The sequence below is a fragment of the Camelus ferus genome, chromosome 2, assembly GCF_009834535.1.
Source record: "Camelus ferus isolate YT-003-E chromosome 2, BCGSAC_Cfer_1.0, whole genome shotgun sequence".
NCBI lineage: Eukaryota > Metazoa > Chordata > Mammalia > Artiodactyla > Camelidae > Camelus > Camelus ferus.
This window is the reverse complement of record NC_045697.1, coordinates 99,389,548-99,406,121: the sequence shown is the minus strand read 5'-3', so window position 1 is coordinate 99,406,121 and position 16,574 is coordinate 99,389,548. Positions and strand designations below refer to the sequence as shown.

The following is a 16,574-nucleotide window of genomic DNA, read 5'->3' as shown; positions in this document are numbered from 1 at the left end:
CAAGTTTCTCACTGTTGAAGTCGGGGGTCATAGCAAAGTAAGGAGAAAAAACTGGAATGATCCAGATAACAGATGGAGTTGGAGATTGGTATGGACTTGTGTTTGGCTTAATATAGACACATTTGGATACAAGTAGAAATATTTATAGATGTGTGTCCACACACACGTTGCTATATACACACATGTATTCCTTTGCTTTATCAGTTGAGAGGGCCTCAAAATGACACCCCAGGAACAGTGAACACATCGAGGGCCCACATCTTGGTTTCTAATGCCATTCTCCAGTAAAAGGAACCAGGGCTTCTTGAAGAAATGGATGATTGTAGGGCTGGAGCAGGAAATACGGAGGATGAACCTGGAAAATCTTGTAATGTCAAGAAGTAAGGAAGTGTTTTTGAAAAAACCCCACAACAATGGGGGTATGCCAAAGGGACACAGGAGCCAACTGAACCATCTCCCAATGGCCAATGCTGGAACAATCTGAGCAACAAAATAAATAAAGTAGCATTGGATTATAACCCAGAGTATAAAATAAATATCCATCCTTTTATAAATAAGTAAGTAAATGGGGAAAAAGACATATCACCTGCACAGAAGATTCCAGATAATTTATGTAAATACTCCACTGACAAGGAAGTGGACCATAATTTCCCACTCCCTAAGTGTGGTCACATAGTCACATAGTGACCTCCCCCTGAAGAAGAAAGAGGGGGAAAGGAGTGACTTTACAGTGAGGAAATCTAGCAAACACTACGTCAACCAGATGATCGAAGTGCACATCAGCAGTGATAAGTCGTGTTGATATCATGCACCCTTGATGAGATGTGATTAAAATGACACTTCACCTCTGCGGACTCCCTCCCGAAAACTCATAATGCCAGTGTAGCCATGAGAGAAACGTCAGGCCAATCCCAAGTAGTTGTGACCACTTCTCTCCAAACTGGTTATCAAAAACAAGGAAAGTCTGAGAAACTCTCACAGCCAAGAGGAGCCTGAGGAGACACAATGACTAAATGTAACGTGCTATCCTGGGTGGGATCCTGGAACAGAAAAGTGACTTTAGGTAAAAAACTAAGGAAATCGAATAAGGTATGAACTTTAGTGATAATGGGTCAGTATTAGCTCATTAGTTGTGACAAATGAATCATACTAGCACGTTAATAATAGAGGATGGGGTGGGGAGGGTATAGCTCAAGTGGTAGAGGGCATCCCTAGCATGCACAAGGTGCTGGGTTCAATCCTCAGTGCCTCCTCTAAAAATAAATAAATAAACTAAATTACCTCTGCCTCCTACCCCCTCCCCAAATAATGGAGGACAGGATATTTGGAAATTCTCTGTACTATCTGTACAACTTTCCTGTAAATTGAAAACTCTTTTGTTATGGACTAAATTATATGCCACCCCCACCATATTCATGTGTTGAAGTCCCAATCCCCAGTACCTCAGAATATAACCATATTTGGAGATAAGGTCAGGATCGAGTTAAAATGAGGCCATTAGGGTTGGACCCTAATCCAATATGACTGGCGACTTTCTAAGAAAAGAGACACTGGGGTGCACGTGCACAAGAGAGGACGGTGTGGAGAAACAGCAGGAGAGTGGCTGGCTGCGAGCCGAAGGAGCGAGGCTTCAGAAGAACCCATCTGCAGCACCTTGATCTTGGACCTCCAGCCTCTAGAACTGTGAGAAGATGCATCTCTGCTGCTGAAGACATCCAGGTTGTGGTATTTTGTTAGAGCAGCGCAAGCAAACTCACCCACTGTTCTAAAATAAAAGGTTGTTTTGTAAAAACACAGCACTGGCATTCTTTCTATTCCCAACTCAGGACCTTTGCCTGGATTTCTTCTTGTCATTCAGATCTTAGCTCAGAGTCACCCACAGAAGAGCCTTCTCTGCCCCTGTCATTCTTTCTCACATTACCTGATTTTCCTTCTCTGCATGGAGCTAACCATCAACAGTTATTTCTCTCATTTGTTCATTCACTTATTGCCTATCTTCCTGCAGGTGAATATGAGTTCCTTGAGAGGAGGAACCTCCTCTGTCTCTTTCACAAGTGAATCCTCAGCACCAAACACCAGGACCAGTGCTGACCACATGGTAGACACTCTGTAATTATTTGTTGAATGGATAATGAATCCCCCCAGAGAAGGGGAACTCTTGATTTGGACTGCTTATTCATTTCTGTTATTAGACTAAAACGCCTCTGTACATCTTTCTAAGTTACTGGGATCTAGAGGGCAGACTGTAAACCCTGTGGCCCAAGGTGTTCTGATTGTTGATATGTTCTCCTGTCAGAGAAGCAGCTGGAGTCTGAACCAGGAATGGAAGGCAGGGGATGCTGACTTGGCCAGAAGTCCTCACCAAGCCTCAGAGACAGGGACAACATCAAGTTAAAATAAGGCAGTGGTAATAGCCAAGGGAGGGGTGTGTGTGTGGGCAGGAAAGAGGGAGTACCAAAGGGAGCAGGAAGGAGGGGGGCCTCTGATGTTGAGGGGGAACAACAGTCTTTGTTACCCGTGTATAGAGATGTTGAAAACCAAAGAGGTCCTTCAGGATGAGGCTCCTGTGCTAGGGTAGAAAGACTGGTAGGAACTGGGCCTCCAGATAGTTAGCTGGGTCCTGGGCTGGGCTCAGACTCTGCATGAAACTGAATGGATGGGGTACCATATTCCAGAAGCTCTGTGGCCGGCCTGCCAAGCAGACAGCAGGATGGTCCAGGGAAACCACAGCTTAGTGCTCAGCCAGGCCCTGAGACTCGGTCCATGTGCACCCGGACCCTGCACGGGACAGTAGGATAGTCCCAGACTCTATGTGCTAATGGTGGTTGCTCTAGACATTATGTGCTAATTAACAGTGGACTGTCCAGCTGTTGGTGGCTGGGCCCTGGATAGAGCTGAGAGGGCAGGTGGAGAACACCATAGTGGGCAGTGGGGAAGGGTGCCGGCAGAAGGGGGCAGAGATGGTTGGTCTCCACAGGGGCAGGACTGATGAGCTCAGCCTCTAGGCACAGAATGTCAGAAGGCAGGTTTAAGTGAACACAATGAGAGAGATTTACGGAGGGAGCTGTGAGCCAGACACATCTAGACTCGTTGACATCATGTGGCAGCAAAAGGCAACTTAGACTAAAATGATTTAAATTTTTATTTACTGGCTCTGTGATCTTCAATCATTCTAATCCTTGGTTCCTTCACCTTTTAAAATGAAAGTAAAAATACCTACCTCACCCAGTTGTTGAAAGGTTTGGAGATAATGTACGGACAACAGCCAACTCAGAGCCAGACACATGCGAGATGCCTAATAAGCAGTGGCTGACACGATTTACTGATACCCCACAGGAAGGTTGCTGCTTTTGTTCCTGTCGGTTTCTCTAAAAGTAACTAGTCAGAAAGCCCTTTGAAAGTGAAAGGGGAACAGGTACTCGTTTCAGTGCCATCTGGAGATGGAGAAGTGACAAATCTCCTTCCTGTTCTACAGCCGGTTCTGCGGGGAAAGGCCAGGTGGTGGCAGCTGGAAAGGGGCAGGCTGACCGGCAAGGTCTGCGGGAGGGATGTCATCCGTGGGGGCTGGGGGTGGGGCAAAGGAGCCACCCAGAGCAGATGGTGAGCGGAGAGGCAGGAAGAAACCCCAGGTTCTCTGACAAGCCACCAGGGCCTAGGTTAGAGACCTCAGAGAGACAGGATGTCGCAGATGCATGGTGCACTTGTGTGTTCTCTCCCGTCTTAGGATGTGGCTGGGATGGGAAGTCATGGGAAGCATCTGGAGGGTGTGGTAAGGGTGCAACTGCCCCTTAAGCAAGAGGAGAAATAGCAGAGAGGCCACCCCCAGGCCACTTGTTTTTACAGTGTTTCCAGATCTTCATGTTTTGGTAGGACTTTCCCTTTAGAGGGAGGTGCCCTCAAGACACTGCCCTTGCCACCTGTTGGGTCTGTTCTGTCCTCCCATTAACAGACCCCCTCGAGAGGTCCTGGGGCTGATGCTAGCTGGGCCCCAGGAGGAATCTTTAGCCAGAGTTGGTGCTGAATCCTCCTGTATTGGGGCGGCTCGCCACTCCCAGGGATAGAGAGCCCGGCATACCTTATGTCTCCCTCTTAGCTTATTGCCTTTTAAGATGAAATCAAGAGGTCCAGCGATTTCTTTGTGACCTCCTTGGGCTCCACTTTTTACATCTGCTTCTGATTCAAGTAGAAGGAGCACAGACCTAGGGGATGGGGTGAGTTCTAGTCCCAGCTATAAAACTAAGCAGACGTGGGCCGGCAAGCGAGTCCCCCGACCTCTCTGGGCATCACTCCCCACTGCACCTCCCACCCCCTTGGTCAGAGGAGAGGATTAGCCTGATAACCTCCAAGGGCCTTTTCAGTTTTGGCGGTTTCCAGATTCTGTGATGACAAATTTCCCTGAATTTCTGGTTAAGAACAGAAGAGAAAATAGCATATCCTTTTAATGCTTATCTGGAGAGTTTATCTAAGTGTTCCTAATTAGGATTACCAAGAGGGACAAAATGTTCCAGAGCAGAATCTGACTGCATTTTTAAACAATGCGAGTTGCAGGTTTTGACTTTTCTACTTGGTCTTATTTGAAGGACACACTAAGACTAAAAATGTTATCACTTCATCATAATTCTGTGACCTCTATCAGAGACGATTTAGGGCAGGACTTCTCACCCTCAGCACTACTGACATTCTGGGTCAGATAATTTTTTGTTGTGGGCATTGTTGTTGTTTAGCAGCCTCCCTGGACTCTTATCTACTAGATGCCAGCAGCTGCCCCCTCCCACAACTAACATGTCTCTACACGTTGCCAGTTGTGGCTTGGGGGCAAAATCGCCTCCAGGTGAAAGCCACGGATTGAGGCCCGATTTGTGGGATGCATTTGAAAGGCAGAGAAATAAACATAGAAGCAGACTTAATTATGCAAATATCTCTGGGGAAAAATACTGAATTTCTAAAAAGATAATAGTAAAATCTGAGTTAGCAGAAGAGTAGGACTCTCCTTGAAAGCTCCTTTCCTAGATATATACCATCCATATATACCTTCTCGACTGCACTTGAGATATTAAATAGTTAAGAAGGACCATCTACGTTTTTTCTCCTGAAGATATCACATACGGTTCCAAGTAATATTGGATGACTGAATGTTAATGTACCACGTTTGGATAATTTCATAAGAAACGCATGACTAAGACGTGGACCTCACACGTGCAGTATTTTCTTGCCGTGACTCTAGGCAAGTCTTCCAACCTGCATAGACTGGTAGACTATGTCACAGACCCTCTTGCTTTTTCCCTAGTTCCAGTGTGCTTAATTACACCAAAGCTGATATTAGAAAGATTTATTATCATCTGCATTGATTACTGTCTTATAGGAGGAGAAAACATAATGAAGAGAAGAAAGAAAAAAAAAAAAAACAGAAAAACTGGATCTGTCTTTCTGTATTTTGTGTTCCTGAGGGCTTATAGAAAAGAAATCATGAAAGTGGGTGAGGTTTGCTCTGCAATTCAGGCTGATGTTGCCTTAAAAGGAAAACATGGCAAGCTGTACCTTCCCCCCTTTCTTCTCTTTTAGTTTCCTTTCAGCCATTCTCAGAAATGTGAGCAGGAAAAAAACTGCCATCAATTATGTTGAGAAACAACTGACTGATATTTGTTTATAAAACCATGCCACATTTTATTTTCAGTGCATTTCCATTTCCTCTTTATGCCCTTGAACACTATCCTAACTCCTCCCCTGTTGAGTATCTTTCCTTTAATCCACACCTGGATGTTGAATTTGTGAACAGTCCCTTCTGGTTGTTACTCCTTGCTGTGGTCTTTCGGAGTCAGCACTTTCCCTCTTCCCCAGCCCTTCCTTAGTTCAGGCTTTCATAACCTCACCCTCCCATGATGGTAATAACCTCCAGGCTCTCCTCCTTGCAGATCAACCCGGGAGATTCATTGGCCTCACACCTTTTTCATCATATCCATGCATTCATTCACACGGGCTGCATTTTGGGCCAGACATCATTCTAGGCTCTGGAAATACAGCTATGAGTAAAGCAGACAAAAATCCCTATCCTCATGGAGTTTACGTTCCACTCAGGGCGGGAGGGAGGGGTTGCAGATGGAGACAGATATTTTACAAAGTAAATAAATGATACAGAATCGTAGAAAATGGTAGGCAGTATGGGGAAATAAAGCAGAGAAGGGAAATAGGGAGGGGGGTGTGTGTGTGTGTGTGTGTGTGTGTGTGTGTGTGTGTGTGTTTATGAGAGAGAGAGTAGTCTTGTGTGTCTGGAAAGAGTGGGCTGCAATTTAAAATATGGTGATAGGGAAAGCTTCACTGAGAAAGTGACTTCCAGGCAAATATATGGAGAGGTTGCCAAACATGTAGATACCCAGGGAAAGCACAGTCCAGGCAGAGGAAAAGCGTGTGTAAAAGCTGAGAGCATGTTGGGTGGTTGAGGGAAAGGCTAAGAAGGCTGGTGTAGGAGAGAAGGAGGAAGTAAGGTGAGGAGGTTAATGGGGTTGGGGTGGAGCTGATGATACAGTCCTTGTAGAGCGCTGCAAGGACTTTGGCCTTTATTTAAGAGAGATGGGTTGCTGCTGGATGGTCCTGAAAAGCACAGTGTGATCTTTCGGGTTAATAGGATCCTGTCCTCGAGTCATTACTTCCCCTACTTAAACCCACCACTTGACAACATGTAATCTTGTTATATAGAGTCAAACTCCTCATCCTCCTTGCCCCTACTCAAGAACTTTCCCACTGATCCTGCAAAAGCCCTCGGAAATTCCTGAGTGAGCCAAGTAGCTTGATTTATGGCTACCCACTGGACTCTTATCTAACTAGTCATCTTACAGATGAATATCAGTGGCCACAAATCCAAGATAAAATGTAAATGGTTCAATGAACTCATCAGAAATAGTCTTACTGGAAGTACAAAGAATGATCCCCATCATCCCACTACCTTCAAATTCTGCCCGTCTTTCAAGTCCAAGCTGGAGTTTCTGCTTTTCATGAAAACCTTTGCACCCCAAAATTGACCTCTCTCTGCTCTGACCTCCTATTGTATTGCTTATTTACAGTATGCATTTGGACTTGATCATATACTGTTTTACCTTGTTTTCTAAGCAAATCTTATATGTATCATACCAAAAGGTCTATGGAATTGGAGACCTGGAAGGGCCTCACAAATCATCTGCTCTGACTCCTTCATCTTACAAATGAGGAAACTGAGGCCCACAAAGTTTAGGACGTTGCTCAAATGCACTTAGCTAGTGGTTAACGTGTAGTAAACAGCCTTTTGTAATGACATTGTCTGCTCATTAATGGATGACACGATGTCTCATACTTCTCCAAATTCCTGTATAATAGTAGTTAGCACAGTCCTTATGTAACAGGTGCTTGTTAAGTTCAATTAAATATAAAAGTAAATTGATATTTTTGGTTTGTTTGTTTTTAAAGGAACATTATAGGCCCTTAATTCATCAACCACATCTTGAATTCACAGATATTCTGATGCAAAAAGCCACGTAAAAATATTTGTGGGTGATTTGACTTCGGATTTTAGGGATTTACTTGTGAATGTAGTTGGATGAGAGAATGAAAAATGTTGCCTTCCTTGTAGGTAGTTGTTCTGATGAAATGGTAAAAGATAATTCTATCATACCTACATGAGACAGCTATTTTCAATGTTTCAATAAGATTTATCAAAGACATTTGGATTGAAAACAAATTTTTTTAGCATTCTTTGTCCAAAAGGGAGAGGCAGTCATGGCTTAGTCCCATCCTCTGAGCTTTTTCTTTGGAGAATTATTGGTTTTGATGGCAGACATGAACTTTCGATGTTCATAGAGGTTGACGGCCTTTCAGGAGTATTTCAGGAGCCCTAAATTCATCCTGTGACCCAGAGATGTCCTTGTGAAGCATGGGGTTTTCTTGAAAATATAGCTTCATGTGGGGTGATGCTAAGTCCCTGTTCCAGTAATAAGTACACAACAAAATGAAGTGATTCCCAAGAGTCTATGGTGTAGGGCATATTAACCTAAGCTTTAAATGCAGACTCACCCACAGAAATTAGTAATGATTTTCCAGTGTTTAAGTCTGCCAGTACATTCAGCACTGTTTTGAGTTTGGCCCATGTATGATCAAAACAACTGACAGAAGGATGGACAGTGAATTCAGTCTGCCCATTGCTGCTCACACACGGCAGCCAAAGCAAAGCTCCTGAGGTTTGAAATAACTTGTGGAGAAATCCTGCTAATTTTGGAGAACTCTAAAAGTCCAATGTTGGTGACCCATGGTCTGAGTTTATGACGAGGTCATAACTTAGCCATGTGATCATGACAGTCATGCTAAGAGGAAGCAGGAAATTCCTGAGTGAGCCAAGTAGCTTGATTTATGGCTACGCACTGGACTCTGATTCTAACCAGTCATCTTACAGATGACTATCAGTGGTCACATATCCAAGATAAAATGTAAATGGTTCAATGAACTCATTGGAAACACAGTCTTACTGAAAGAGAATCCAGATATGTAGTCATGAAAGATGAACTGAAATATCTGGTATTTTTCTGCACATTCTAGGCAAAGTATCCTCTGTTCTGGTTCTTTGTGTGTTTTTGTGTATATGTATATAGTTCTCTAAACACTCTAATTGAATGTTGTTCCTTTAGAGTTGTCAAACACTTCATACATTTATCTTCAGACTTAAGATATGAGCAGTTCCATTTTGGAAATTTTCTTCAGAGTTCATACTTTGGTCCATTTTTGAAATTGAGGTATTTACATAAAATAAAATTCATTACTTTTTAGTGTAGATTTCTATGAGTTTAGATAATGTATATGTTTTTGTCACTACCATCACAGTTATGACACAGAGCATTTCTGTCTTCCCCCAAAGTGCTCTCATTGGAGCACATTTTTGACTATTACTTTTATTTGGTGGCAACTGCTGTAGTGGATTTGACTTCGAATTGAAAAGCATAAGGAGCCAAGTCCAGCAGCTAAGGTAGTTGGTGGTCTCGTCGAGTGCTGTGACTTTGGGTCAAAACAAGATGTGACTATAAAACCGTGCATCTGTTTTCTGATGAGGCTTGTAAACTGGCACTGACAGTCATTTCGAAGTTGAGCTCCAAAAACATTTTGAGCAGTGGATTGGATATATTTTTGTTATAAACCTTGGTATTGTCTTCCAGTGTGACTACTACTGTAAAGAACAGCACTTATTTGGTTCCTTAAGAGGCGCCTGGTATTTGCAGACTTAACATTTTGTGTACTTGGAAAAACCCAAAAGATCTGAGAGAGGAAGAAATTTGTAGTTTTGTCAAGGAATAAGTTTGTGTCTCGACTTTACAAGCTGGGTAGTACAGGAATAAGTGGGTTCACTAGCGAGTGAGCCAAGCCCACTGAGAATCATCCCAGTCACAAAGAACTGACCACTATAAAGGTCTCTTCCAAATCTGAATGAGGCAATTTTCATAGAGTGATAGAAACACGGTGTCTTGGTAAGAAATGGCTCCCCAAAGAAAGTTAAGTGTAATATTGGAGATGGAAGTGAAGACGGCTAAGAATGTAATTTTTCTTAACCAGGAAAATGGAAGTGTGGTCAGGTTACGGCCATTAATGAATTTACTATAGAGAAATTTTTTTTTAATGTTAAAATAGTTTCAGAGAACAATTAGGCTAATACAAAAATAACTCCTTAAGAGAGGAACAAGTCAGTAGGAGTTGAAGAGAGCGCTTACATTTTCCATCATATTTATGTTACTATGATACACAGGGCAAATTACATGCTATTGTGTTTCTGAATTTGGGCATTCATGAATATTGAGGGCTTTATTCTGTAAGCTCTGTTATGTTAGTTTAGGTGCAGGCATCATTAAATATGGTTATATCTGGTGTTTCCAAGAATATGGGGGAAGTTGGCATTTGAAATAGAATCTGAGAGATGACGAAGAGAGTCCTTTGGGTACTTTTGGTAGATTAGCGTACAATCGCTGGATTGGTGGTTGACAGAGAGAAGCCCTGTAGGTTTGGTGGCGAGTCATTGCTGCAGTCCCATTTAAATAGCTCAGAGGGTGCAGCAGGGAGTGTTCATAACTAGGGGAGATAATTCAAAGGGGACGGAGGCTGGTGGCTGGACTTTTGAGAACCAGAGAGGAAAACTGGAATATGAAGTGATTGCAAACTAACCCCATGGTCCTTTAAACATAGACATATATATAGTCTAAAGCTTCCTTATCATTAGTGTGACAGTTTCCAGTTAACAGTATAAACCAAAGATATAGATTCTTGTTTTCTCAGTGCTCATGGGAAATTCCAGGTCTTTATCTGGGAACTGGAAATAATAGAATAATTCATACATTTGACTACCCATTGGGTGCTCGGTACCCTTCTAGGCCCCTGGAAATAGAATGAAAAGGTGTAGGCTCTGCTCAGACGGCACTTCTCAGAGTGAGCAGACAGACACAGAAGTGAACCACAGAACTCCATGGAAGGGGCGGAAACGAAGGTACGTACCAGGCACAGTGAGAACCGAGAAGGACCAGCCCGTAAGGCTGCCTCAGGATGCTTAGGCTCATCTATCCAAGGATTGACTTTCCTCCTCATTTGAAGAAAAGAAAATGATGCTAAGGCCCTGAGAAATTAAATGACTTTCCTATCATCTGTCATCTAAATGACTTGGACACCCTTCTGGTCTCTCTTCTGCTTACTAATCTCTTGATTCTCTGGTCCATTCTGGAAAGCATTGCTCCATTTTCCTCTTAAAACTCAGAGTGGATCTTTATTGCCTCCAGAGTCAGTCCAGCATCCCGGCCATGACTTTCAGAGCCCCCGTCTACTTTCCTTCCTCCGCATTCCTCCGCAACCTGAGCTTCCATACCCGCCCGCCCTCCTGCCTTTTTAGCACACTGCCCATATTTCTAACTCTGCTTCTTCCCATGTTTTAGCCCAGCTTCTTTCTGCCATCAAAATCAACAAATTCATTCAAAGCTCAGCTCAGGTGCTGCCTTGCCTACGAAGCCCGCTCGGATTCTCCCTGTTTGATTTAATCATTGATTCCTCACATTTCCTCAGCGCCTGTTTGCAGCTAGCTTCTATGACAACAGTTGCATTCTTTTTTGATTATGCTGAGTGTTTATAGTTCTAGCTCTTTTACTAAATTCTAAGTCCCTGGAAGACTTAGGCAGGGATGGCATCCCACAGAACCCATTGACCTCAAAGCCCATGGTCAATAAATAAACCCTCATCAAATGCTGTTGAATATTGCTCCAGGTCAGATGTTAGTGAAAGATGCAGGTCTAAAAACCTGATTCTTCTGATCTATTTCAAGATTTTGTGAATTCCAAGGTGTTACCTAGCACATATCCATCCAGTCCATAGGTTGCTTTACTTTGTAAAAACTTGTTTGTGAGTCCATGGTGCAGGCTCGCCAGTGTTGTCATGGCTCCCGACATTTGCAGTGGTGGCCAGGTTGCCGGGGTAGTTGGGATGGATGTGTTTATGTTGAGCATAATTTCCCCATCTACAGTAGGCCCTATGAATATTTGAAGGGGAATCTGGAAGCTGTTTCCTATGAGGGAAGTTAAGTTGAAATGCAAGAAGTAAAGATTAAGGAATATTAACATAAAGTCTGTATTGTGAATTCTTTTACATAAATATGTTACCATTGTCGGGAGAAGTGGTGTCAGGGAGCTTTTTAGATGTCTCCATTTTAATACCCCAGTGAGAAGTTGGTTGTAAATTATGAAATGTGGAAATTCTTCATCCTTATAAAGGTCTTTGACAAAAGAATGTGCTGAAAGTAGAGTGTGTGTGTGTGTGTGTGTGTGTGTGTGTGTGTGTGTGTGTTCATTTTTCCAAGTGTAATTATCTGATGCAAAAATGTAGGGCAGCAGAAGGGAGTCAGGTGAAGTGAGGAGCGACTGCCTCAGTCTTTGGTATTTTAAACCAATCTCTCTCATTATCTATCTATCTATCTATCTATCTATCTATCTATCTATCTATCTATCTATCTATCTAAACTGCAATATGGCGATCGTGTACAAGTCTCTGGTCAGCCCAACGTTATCTGATACGTGGTTGGGGTTCTGGAAAGAGGAAGAGGTTGCAGACCATCCCTCCCTTACACTCTGCAAGCTTCTTCCTCTGCAGGTCAGAGGAGGATCCGTGTTGTTATCATGTTACATGATCTGTGCTGTGGGTTCATGGAGCTTTTCCCTGAGGTCTCCCATTTACCAGCTGGCTGGCCGTGCTCCATCCACCTCCTTTCTCCTCCTCACTGGGCCACCCAGCCTCCTTTACCTGTTTCTGTTGCTCACGTTTGCCATCTCGTCTGGTTTACAGTCATTTGTCTGAACACTTCCAGGCAGGTTTGGGGCCACACGCTGGTGGGCTTGCTTCCCCAGAACAGGACAATCCTGGGAGAAGCCTCCTTATTCCCACTCTTCAACAGAAGGGACTTGCTTCCTGTAATTCCCGCCACCACTGAAGTACTTGAAAATGAAGGCATTTAAACAGTCATCTTTGCTGAAAAAAGTTCCTACCCAGAGGTAGTGTGGTGGCACTGTAGGATTTTAAGCCCCTCTACCACTCAGGATGGCAGGTGCTTTACCTCTCTGTGCCTTAGCATCCTCATCTGTAACATGGGGGCATTAAAACCAACTGCACAGGGAATTTATGAGGATTAAGTAAGCTAACAAAGATGTAGCACATAGAAGAGTCTAGCCCATAATCAGCACTATGTAAACGTGAAGCTGTTGTTACTGTAAGAATGGTTCCACCTGCTGCTCAAGAATTCAGTTCGTGGTAGTTGGAATGGCCTTGTCAAGAGGGATTAGCAGCCTTCTTGACTGGAGGAGAAACTGAGTCAGGCACTGAGAGACAGCAGTCAGCTGATGGGTCAGATGCAGTCTGTAGCGCTGCTTGACTAAAAATGCATGGGAGCCCAGTATGGGCTTCTGCCCACCCTCTGCAGTATTCTCAAGGAAGCATCAACACCCTAATGTGACTCTGAAATCAGATGGAGCCTGGGCTGCGTGTCTGTTGGGATGTCCATTGGGAAAGGGGTTGAATTTGGATGAAAGCATAGCAAGAAAACAATACGAAGTGAAACCTGAAGGCAGTACAGGGCTGGCCGAGAGGTAGAGAGGCTTCGTTCCCCTTTGCCCAGATGTTTGAACAAAATCATCTCCAAACCTGGGACAACCGGAATCCAGTCCTTCTGACACTATGATTTTGCAATTTGCTTGCATCAATGTTTTGCTAAAAAGCTTTCCAGTTTTAGGTGCCCTCAAGAACTCTTCAGACCTGGCAGGGAGAGCCTCTCTCTCACTGCCTTATGCAAGCAGCCTCAGGACAGCAGATTTCATTTGGGAGACTGCTGGGGATGAAGAATAGTCCGTGTGTGTGTGGAGTGTGTGTGTGTCCCTTATAAAGAAGAGGGAGGTACTCTAGGCTGCAGGAAGATAGAGTAAGATTGTACTATTTTAATGCCAGCTTTCTTCTACAATCCCTTTTCCTTCTTGTGTTTCCCAAATGCTGCCAACAAGAAGGGCACAAATGCAGAGGCAAAGAGATGACCTCAGGGAAAGAAATGTACATTTAACAGGGGTGACTGCGTTCACTGAACACCTATAAATCTGTCTCTCCTTTCCATCACCTTCTCTCCTTCGCCTCTTACTCGGCAATGAAGAATCCCCAAATATCTGTGAAGATTCCCTTACAGAGTTCTTTTCCATTGCTGTTAAATATTTTTGTCTACTTCTTTTTCCCTGACTGAGAATGTAAGGATTTTTTTTGTTTTGCTCTTAAATTAAGTATAATTGAATTTATTCCCAATTGTTAAAAATGGCATGAATAGTCATTTGTTTACCAGAATGCTTCTATGTCCACATCTATTTCCATGTCCCTGTTCATTCTATATATTTTCCTCAACTAGAACTTTTATTCTTCACGTATCTTTTTTAATGTCTTCATTGCAGCAGGACTAGTGCACTCATTAATGGGGAGTCAAGGTGTCTCTGTCACAATTATTCAAGAACATTGGATATTGTGAATACTTCTTTCATGATGAATATTTTTGTCACTCTTAAAGCCTATTAGCCAGTCTTCTAGTTAATGTAAAAATTTCTGTTAAAAAAAACAAAACTGGCCTCCAATTTAGTAATAATAAGGTTACCAGTCTGACTCTGTTAGAAGCTGAGCAGCAGCCAGAAATCTCTGGTTAATGCTAAGATTAGCTGGCAGTCATCAGGCACTGGTAGGAAACATCCAGGATAGTAAAAGGCTTTCCTATGGCTAACAGATTCATCCACAGGAGTGGTGAGCCCATCCCATTAATAATCCTGTCAAACTAGAGACGAACCTAGTGAATTTAAATGCATCTTAGGAACAGGAAAGGCAGGGACAGAATCTGCCTGTTTTACCTTTGATGAGCTGACTTCCACCATTTTTCTAACATGAAAAATCCTTGCATGTTTCTAGTTGCTAACATCTGGCGAATGGCAGGGGGTATACGGTGCTGTGTTCTGCATGTGTTAAAACCTAATGCATTCATCCTAAATGGGTACTCAGTAAAAAAGAGAATTTTAAAAGTTCAAAAAATAGGAAGACTTGACAACATACATTTTTTGAAGAGTCAGTAGGTGCATAGGGTACCCAATTAGAAAGATACAAAGTGAGCCCAACGGGAGCAAGCAGGAAGACTTGATCTGAAGCAGTGTTTTTCCCCTGATTTGCATCAAGCAGTATCTTTTTCATGTCAGCTGCTCTGCCAAAATCATTTGTGCTCAGGGTGGTGGGCGAGTGGTGGTGGCTTTTTGTTTGCTTGGTTTTGGCTTATGCTGATGGAAAAAGGCATGAGTACAATCCTGATGCAAATGTTTTCCTTCAAGTTAATTACATTACTTGGCCAGCTATTTTTCTCCAATTCCTCCCTTCCCCCATCCTGTGAGCTGAAGCCTTCTTTGCTTTTGTGTCCTTATAAGAAGCTCACTGGCAAATAAGCAGGTATACACAAGTAAAAATATGAAAAACAGTTAAAGAGTCTCAGATAGATTAAAAGTAGACTGAAGGAATGATACATTAGAAAGAGCTGTATATGTTAAATATTGCAACAAGCACACCTATGTTATAACTTTTTATTAAAAATGCAGTTTTCTCATTCAAGTGCCCTTTTTAATATAAAATAGTTTTTTAATTTCAAGCAAATCATTTCGGATATAGAGGAGGAAATAAAGATATTAAGCTGCCATTAGTCTCAGAAGCAGTTGTAGGGAACAATAAAAACCATGGGGATGGTGATTTCAGCCTGTTCTGCAGATCCAAAGGCCACAGAGGCCGACTGAGCTATGCCTTCTAGTTCATGAAAGGAAGAGCTTAGAGTGAGCCAAAAACAAAAATGGAAGAGTTCAACTCTCAAGGTCATAGGGAAGAATTCTGAACTTGCAGTGTGTTTGTGTCATTAAAATCCAAATGGCTTACTTTGTAAGATTTTGTGGTGATTATACAGATCGTGAGATTGTCATTTAAAAAAAAAAAACTAGCAGGGAGTTATTTTTGGTTTATAAAGACACAAGCACTTATGGACTTCTCTTCAGTAACAAAGGGAAAACATTTTAAGAAACCAGAAACGTTTTATAGAAACCATTCTATAATTTTGGAATTATAAAATACATCTCGCCCTCCTGGAGTATTACAGTTTAATTATGAAAACAACCGTGTTTTATGTCTTTGGGGTCACTTCTTGTTGTGTACCCGAGCTGCCTTGTACAGGTTTGTGATCATGCACATTTCTTTCTAATTCTTTGTTCAGTAAAGTCAGGTTAGTACTTATATTGACACCACAAAAATTGGCAAAAGCTACATACCAGGGCTTTTTTTTTTTTTCCTGGAGAGCTGGTTATTAAATATTTACAGCACATCACTGGACATGAAGCCTAATTGAGTTGCATTAATCAAGATATGGGAGAAAGCCAAAAATAAGTAGAACCATTGTTTTGAAATTCAAAAAATGTATTAGAGGGACAAAAAAAAAAAAAAAAGAAAAGAAAACCCTAATGGAGGAGGATCAGAAATGTGGCATTTGTGGCAATTACCACAATACTTTCCACGAGTTGTAAGAAATATGTTTTTCTGTTGTTCAAAGTAGCCAGTGGCCCGGTCTTCCCATTTTGGGTAGAATAACGTGAATCATATCTTTATCAAGTGAATATCACATGCAGGGCCAGGGGTCCTCCGTCTTGCAGTGGTCCCCCTCCTGGAACAGAGCTCAGATCCATCTCTTAACATGACATGGTGCTGCTGGGGAGGCTCTGGTTCCATGACAGTTTTGCCTTAACCTCAAAGTAGTACCAGTTGTAATAGCTAACATTTTACAGATACAGAATTTGAAGTATGAGGAGACATAAAGTTAAAATAAGAAACAAAACCCAGATAACTGCTTCCTCCCACCCCTCTCCCCACCACCCATTTTCCCTGATTCCCCCCCTATCACGGCTGGGACAGTTTGAGCAAGAATAGTTACTTCTGTTATTGGGGTCCTCTGAGCTAGTAGACAGTCTGACCCCCTGGTATAATTCCATTCTACTGATGTATTT

The 16,574-nt window shown here is 42.6% G+C and overlaps 1 protein-coding gene and 1 long non-coding RNA gene across 5 annotated transcripts in view; both read left to right on the top strand.

Annotated features, from left to right (window-relative positions):
- MAML3 (mastermind like transcriptional coactivator 3) overlaps window positions 1-16,574 on the top strand; it is a 391,314-nt gene that overhangs the window by 148,049 nt on the left and 226,691 nt on the right. The window lies entirely within an intron of this gene.
- Window positions 486-13,552, top strand: LOC116658680. The gene is made up of 4 exons (XR_004313935.1): window positions 486-4,501; window positions 6,395-6,405; window positions 11,784-11,788; window positions 13,543-13,552. It is a non-coding gene; the product is annotated as an uncharacterized LOC116658680 (long non-coding RNA).